The sequence below is a fragment of the Grammomys surdaster genome, unplaced genomic scaffold (genome assembly GCF_004785775.1).
Source record: "Grammomys surdaster isolate TR1022 unplaced genomic scaffold, NIH_TR_1.0 313, whole genome shotgun sequence".
NCBI lineage: Eukaryota > Metazoa > Chordata > Mammalia > Rodentia > Muridae > Grammomys > Grammomys surdaster.
The window spans coordinates 192,306-199,177 of NW_021604732.1; positions in this window are offsets into that span (position 1 = coordinate 192,306).

Sequence of the window (6,872 nt, forward strand, 5' to 3'; positions counted from 1 at the left end):
TTCCCACAAATCCAGCCCTACAAAGGATAATAGACGGAAAACTCCAACACAAGGAGAGTAACTATAACATAGAAAAAGCAAGAACATAATCTTCCAACAAATCCAAAAGAAGATAGCTTTACAAACATAATTCCACCTCTAATAACTAAAATAACAGTAAGAAACAATCACTTTTCCTTAATATCTCTTAATATCAATGGACTCAATTCTTCAATAAAACGATGTGGACTATCAGACTGGATACGTAAACAGGACCTAGAATTTTGCTGCATACAGGAAACACACCTCAGTGGCAAAGACAGACACTCCCTCAGAGTAAAGGGCTGGAAAACAATTTTCTAAGCAAATGGTCCCAAGAAACAAGCTGGAGTAGCCATTCTAATTTCAAATAAAATCAACTTTCAACCAAAAGTTATCAAAAAAGATAAGGAAGGACACTTTATACTCATCAAAGGAAAAATCTACCAAGATGAACTCTCAATTCTGAACATCTATGCTACAAATGCAAGGGCACCCACATTCATAAGAGAAACTTTACTAAAGCCCAAAGCACATTCGTACATCACACAATAATAGTGCGGGATTTCAATACCCCACTCTCAGAAATGGATAGATTATGAAAATAGAAACTAAACAGACACGGTGGAATTAATGGAAGTTATGAACCAAATGGATTTAATGGATATCTATAGAACATTTCATCCTAAAGCAAAAGAATATACCTTTTTCTCAGCACCTCATGGTACCTTTCCCAAAATAGACCATAAAATTGGCCACAAAGCAGGCCTCAACAGATACGAAAATATTGAAATAATCCCTTGCATCCTATCAGATTACCATGGACTAAGGCTGGTTTTTAATAATAAAAAAAAGGAAAGCCCACGCACACGTGGAAACTGAACAATGCTCTACTCAATGATGACTTGGTCAAGGAAGAAATTAAAGACTTTTTAGAATTTAATGAAAATAAAAGCTCATCATACCAAAACTTATGGGACACAATGAAAGCAGTGCTAAGGGGAAAACTCATAGCTCTAAGTGTCTACAAAAAGAAACTGGAGAGAGCAAACATTAGCAACTTGACAACACACCTGAAAGCTCTAGAACAAAAAAAGCAAATACACCCAAGAGGAGTAGAAGGCAGGAAATAATCAAACTCAGGACTGAAATCAACCAAGTAGGAACAAAAAAACTATACAAAGTATCAACAAAACCAGGAGCTGATTCTTTGAGAAAATCAACAAGATAGATAAACCCTTAGCCAGACTAACCAGAGGGCACAGAGACAGTATCCAAATTAATAAAATTAGAACTGAAAAGGGAGACATAACAACAGAAACTGAAGACATTAAAAAAACTCATAGATCCTACTACAAAAGCTTATACTCAACAAAACTGGAAAATCTGGATGAAATGGACAATTTTCTAGACAGATACCAGATGCCAAAGCTAAATCAGGAGCAGATAAACCTTCTAAACAGTCCCATAACCCCTAAAGAAATAGCAGCAGTCAATAAAAGTCTCCCCACTGAAAAGGTATTTTTTAAGTTAGTTAAATAGTATAACAGAAAGCCTCAATTCACTAATACAAATAGTTAAAAATAAGTCAGCTAACTTGCTAACCCAAGGCTGTCATAAAAGATGCAGGGAAACAAAGGTCAATTGAGTGCTCCAAAGATCCGGCTGTGGAAGATAGGGAAAGTGCCTAATGGTAAATTCCTTAAGAACGAGAACATTATTGAAACACCCATCTGTTCCTGTGATATTTTAGCCTTCTCTAGAAAAAACTCACACTGAAGGGCCCAAAGACTTGCTAATTAAATTCTGCCAGGTGGTCAGCTGGCTCAGATAAAATTCACACTGGGTCCCAAGGCCACAGAAACCAGGGACAGTTTTAGTGAGTTCCGTTTACACACATTACAGATGTTTGAAGCAGCCAATTGTGTATGACTGTGCTGCAACCCCCTTCCTCCCCCTGGCCTTTACCTTTAAAAACCCTAAGCTGTTAGATCTCAGGGTCGATTCCTCTGTCTCCTATGTGAGACACGTTTAGGCCCGAAGCTTCTTATATTAAAGAGAACCTGACTTATGTTATTACAGCAAGCTGGTCTCAGGAGTGTCTTTGGGATCGCGTCGTACCCGAGTCTATTTTTAGTTCTGGGGAGTCTTTCACCCACAAAATAGTCTGGGACCAGACAGTTTTAGTGCAGAATTCTATCAGACCTTCAAGGAAGACCTAATGCCAATTCTCTTCAAACTATTCCACAAAATAGAAACAGAAGGAACACTACCCAATTCGTTCTATGAAGCCACAATCACATTCATACCTAAACCTGACAAAGACCCAACAAAGAAAGAGAACTTCAGGCCAATCTCCCTTATGAATATTGATGTAAAAATATTCAATAAAATTCTCACAAACCGAATCCAAGAACACATCAAAACAATCATCCGTCATGATCAAGTAGGCTTTATCCCAGGAATGCAGGGATAGTTCAATATTTAGAAATCCATCAATGTAGTCCACTATATAAACAAACTCAAAGAAAAAAAACCACTTGGTCATCTCACTAGATGCTGAGAAAGCACTTGACAAAATTCAACATCTCTTCACAGTAAAAGTCTTGGAAAGATCAGGAATTCAAGGCCCATACCTAAACAGTATGCAACAAATCAGTAGCCAACATCAAACTAAATGGAAAGTAACTTCAAGCAATCCCACTAAAATCAGGGACTAGACAATGCTGCTCCCTCTCTCCTTACCTATTCAATATAGTACTGGAAGTCCTAGCTAGAGCAATTAGACAACAAAAAGAAGTCAAAGGGATACAAATAGGAAAGGAAGAAATCAAAATATCACTATTTGCAGATGATATGATAGTATACCTAAGTGACCCCAAATCTTCTACCAGAGAACTCTTAAACCTGATAAACAACTTCAGCAAAGTGGCTGGTTATAAAATCAACTCAAACAAATCAGTAGCCTTCCTCTACATGAAAGATAAACAGGCTGAGAAAGAAATTAGGGAAATGATACCCTTCACAATAGTTGCAAATAATATAAAATACCTTGGTGTGAATCTAACTAAGCAAATGAAAGATCTGTATGACAAGAACTTCAAGTCTCTGAAGAAAGAAATCGAAGAAGATCTCAGAAGATGGAAAGATCTCCCATGCTCATGGATTGGCAGGATTAATATAGTAAAAATGGCCATCTTGCTGAAAGCAATCTACAGATTCAATGTAATCCCTATTAAAATCTCAACACAATTCTTCACAGAGTTAGAAAGAGAATTTCTCAAATTCATTTGGAAGAACAAAAAACGCAGGATAGCAAAAACTATTCTGAACAATAAAAGAATTTTTGGAGGAATCACTATCCCTGACCTCAAGCTGTACTACAGAGCAATAGTGATGAAAACTGCATGGTATTGGTAGAAAGACAGGCAGGAAGATCAATGGAATAGAACTGAAGCCCAGAAATGAACCCACACACCTATGGTCACTTGATCTTTGACAAAGGGGCTAAAATTGTCTAGTGGAAAAAGGACAGTATTTTCAATAAATGGTGCTGGTTCAACTGGAGGACAACTTGTAGAAGAATGCAAATTGATCCATTCTTATCTCCTTGTTCAAAGCTCGAGTCCAAGTGGATAAAGGACCTTCACATAAAACCAGATACAGTGAAACTAATAGAAGAGAAGGTGGGGAAGAACCTTGAATACTTGGACACAGAGGGAAAGTTCGGAAGAACCTTGAATACTTGGACACAGAGGGAAAGTTCCTGAACAGAACATCAATGGCTTATGCTCTAAGATCAAGAATTGACAAATGGGACTTCATAAAATTGCAAAGTTTCTGTAAGGCAAAGGACACTGTCAATAGGACAAAACGGCAACCAACAGATTGAGAAAAGATCTTTACCAATCCTACATCTGATAGAGGACTGATATCTAGTATATACAAAGAACTCAAGAAATTAGACTCCAGACAACCAAATAACCCTATTAAACAATGGGGTATAGAGCTAAAGAAAGAATTCTCAACTGAGGAAATGCAAATGGCCGAGAAGCACCTAAAGAAATGTTCAGCATCCTTAGTCATCAGGGAAATCCAAATGAAAACAACCTTGAGATTCCACCTCACACCAGTCAGAATGGCTAAGATCAAAAACTCAGGTGAAAGTAGATGCTGGGTAGGATCTGGAGAAAGAGGAACACTCCTCCATTGTTGGTGGGATTGCAAGATGGTGCAACCACTTTGGAACTCAGTATGGAGGTTCCTCAGAAAATTGGACATATTTGAGGACCCAGCTATACCACTCCTGGGCATATACCCAGAAGATGCTCCAACATATAACAAGGACATAGGCCCAACTATGTTCATAGAAGCTTTATTTATAATAGCCAGAAGCTGGAATGAACCCAGATGTCCTTCAACAGAGGAATGGATACAAAAAATGTGGTACATTTACACAATGGAATATTACTCAGCTATTAAAAACAATGAATTTGAGAAATTCTTAAGTAAATGGATAGAACTAGAAAATATCATCCTGAGTGAGGTAACCCAATTACAAAAGAACACACATGGTATTCACTCATTGATAATTGGATATTAACCCAGAAGCTCACAATACCCAAGATTCAACTCACAGACCACATGAAGTTCATGAAGAAGGCAGACCAAGTGTGGGTGCTTGGTCCTTCTTAGAAGAAGTAACAAAATATTCAAGGGAGCAAATATGGAGACAACGTGTGGAACAGAAACTGAAGGAGGGGCCGTCTGGAGACCATTCCACCTGGGTATCCATCCCATGTGCAGTTACCAAAAGTAGACACTGATGTGGATATCAGGAAGTGCATGCTGACAGGAGCCTGATATAGCTGTCTCCTTAGAAATTTGCCCGATTCTGACATATTCAGAGGCAGATGCTCACAACTAACCATTGAACTGATCAAAAGGTTCCCAATGGAGGAGTTAGAGAGAAGGAGCTGAAGGAACTGAAAGGGTTTGCGGCCCCATGAGGAGAGCAACAATACCAACCAACCAGAACTCTCAGGGTGGCATAGGTGGGAGAGGAGATTCTTGGTCTCATGAAGGCTGGATGCCGAGTGTGGGGGAATTCGAGGGTGGGGAGGTGGGAGGGGGGGCTGGATAGGGGTACATCCTCATAGAATCAGGAGGAGGGGGGGTTGGGATAGGGAGTTCCTGGGTAGGGGGTAGGGGGAAATGGGGTAAGGGATTAACATCTGAAATGTAAACAAAATATCCAATTTAAAAATAAACAAACACTTCCGGTCTGGGCCCGAGCATAGAGCAGGTCTCAGGCGGCAGCTCTGTACCCAACCTCAGAAAACAGAGAGAAAGAGGGCCTCCCAGGAGCTTTAACTCAGGCAGCATCCCAGGTAAAAATGAATCACCCGTGATGTCTGCTGTTAGAAGTTCTAATCCAGATGCTGGCCTCCAAACTTATACTACTCAGACCTATGAAGGGCCACTGACAAGAACATCAAACAACTAGAGATTGACATCACTAATCTGAAGAAATCCTTCGTTTCACTGTCTGAAGAGACCTCCTAAAATCGCAAAGATCCTTATTGGACTTGATTTACTCTAGTACAGTAGAAAAGGCTGTGTACAGCTCTTGACTGTGTACAGCCCTTAAACAAGAAGGTTGCCTTTACATAGACAAGACAGGGAGGGTTAAAGAGAGCATGAAATAGGTCAGTGAAGGCCCTAAGAAAAATCAGAGAGAGAAAGAGACAGATGAATGCTGGTACAAGAATTGGTTTGCAGCCTCTCCAAGGTTGTCAACCCTACTTTCTCCCATCTTGGGACCATTATTTGGGTTCTTTTTGCTTTTTTCTGCTGGTCCCTGGCCCTCAAATAGGCAGACTAACTCTGTGATACAACAGAAAAATAATTTGGTAGCAAAACCTACTCAGATACATTATCATAAGTTAGCTATGGAGGACCACGAGACTCAAGATGAGGTTGTTACTTTATACAGGGTGTTCCCAAAACTCACCTCCACCCAACCTAAAAGAGGGTACTTCCACCCCTAGACCAGGCAGAGAGGGGCCACACAGAACCCCCTCTGACAGGCGATCTGAATTCTTGCTTAGGCTGCGAGGCTAAGCACTGCAAGGGAATATAAATAAAAGATAAAAATATCTATCTGGGTTCCTTGAGGGACAAGCCTGACTGCATAGGGGTTGATGTCAAAAGTATCCCTCTCCAGGAAAAAGACATCGGGATGGGTATGGCCCTCATGCCTCACTGGACAACGACAGGGGGACTGGAGCCATTACAAGGTCCCCTTCAAATACTGGAGGTCAGGCCTCTATTCCTGCCTTCGCAAGTTTAGAATTGCCACAGCCCTTCTATACTTAGAGAAGGGAGGAGATGTCAGGGGCAGCCCTGCTTACACACTGTAGGCCTAAAATCAGCCATAGGCCTAAAATCAGCAATAGGCCTGCCATACATGTATACTAACACCAAGTCTTGGGTCTCTGTGGAAAAACATTGAAACAGATGGCTATAAGCTATTGTAAACAGGCATCTTTTGTGGAAATTTACAAGCCCGAGTAGTCATAGACCTTGTAAATAGGTAGCCTTGGCAGACAATACCAACTTAGATAAGGACAAGTGAGTCATAGCCAGAGTCATAGTGACTTGTCCCCTGAACCTTCACCCAGCCGATACCCGGTTCTGAAAGATATCTGTATTCCCCCTGAACACCCACACTCCAGTGTCATTCCCTTCCCCACATCCTGCCTTTCTGTGTTTATAACCCCTGTGTGAATTAATTACGATTTGAGAAAAAAATAAATAAATTATTTAAAAAAAATAAACAAACAAAGGGCTAG